Below are 1,083 nucleotides of genomic sequence, written 5' to 3'. Positions count from 1 at the left end.
CAGTTTCCAATTCTTTGCCATGACAAAAAGAGCTGCTATAAATATTTTGTATGTATCAGTCCTTTTCCTTTTTCTTTGACCTCTTTGGGCATATAGTCCTAATAGCTTTATTGTTGGATAAAGGAGTATGAACAGTTTAATAGCTTTCTGGACAAAGTTTCAACTTGCTTTCCCAAATGGATGAACTAGTTCACAACTCTACCAACAGGCACTAGTGTATCTATTTTCCCTTCTGTCGTCTTAGCCAATATGATAGTAGTGAGGTGATATTTCACAGCTGTTTAATTTTACATTTCAAAAACATTGGATGGTTCATGAATTCGTTATCCTTGCTCATGGGCCATGCTAATCTTTTCTGTATTTTCCCTTGTTCTGACTCTCATCATCTCCTGCTGCATTATTGCAACAGTCTCCTATTTCATCTCCCTAGCTCAAGACTCTCAACATTTCAGTCCATCTTCCACATTGCTACCAAAGTAATTTTCCTTCAGTACAAGTCTGACTATGTCACTCCCCCTATTCAATCATCTCTAAAGCCTTCATGTTTCCTTTAGAATCCAAATAAGAACTTCTCTGTTTAGTTTTTGAAGCCCTTCACAACTTGGCTGAAACCTATCTTTCTAGTCTCAGCCTCACTGGACATTACTATTCCTCTTACAAACTGCAATCCATTCAAATTCATTTTCGCTCTATTCAGGCAGTCAATCAATAAGCATTTATTAAGCAACTACTAGGTGCCAAGCACTGAGCTGAGGAATATAAAGACAGGCAAAAGACAGTGCCTGTTCTCACGAAGCTGACAGTTTAATGGGGGAGTCAACATGAAAACAGCAGGGTGCAAACAAGATCTATTCAAGAAAAATTGGAGATAATCAATAGAGGGAAGACATTATCCTTAAGGGGGATCAGGAAAAGCTTCTCTCACACAAGACACTCCATTGCCTGTCTCTCTGCCTGGAGTCAGGAAGACTCATCTTCCTGAATTCAAATCTGGCCTCAGACACTTATTAGCTTGTGACCCTGAGAATGTCACTTAAACCTGATTGCCTTATCTCATCTGTAAAAAATGAGCTGAGGAAGGAA

General features: G+C 39.1%; 1 pseudogene; it reads right to left on the bottom strand.

Moving 5' to 3' along the window:
- Window positions 1-296: 296 nt before the first annotated feature.
- Window positions 297-395, bottom strand: LOC144457300 (U6 spliceosomal RNA; annotated as a pseudogene).
- Window positions 396-1,083: the final 688 nt, after the last annotated feature.

The sequence above is a fragment of the Phascolarctos cinereus genome, unplaced genomic scaffold (genome assembly GCF_003287225.1).
Source record: "Phascolarctos cinereus isolate Bilbo 61053 unplaced genomic scaffold, phaCin_HiC Scaffold_4;HRSCAF=312, whole genome shotgun sequence".
NCBI lineage: Eukaryota > Metazoa > Chordata > Mammalia > Diprotodontia > Phascolarctidae > Phascolarctos > Phascolarctos cinereus.
The sequence above is the reverse complement of the archived record's forward strand: the minus strand, read 5'-3'. Positions and strand labels throughout refer to the sequence as shown.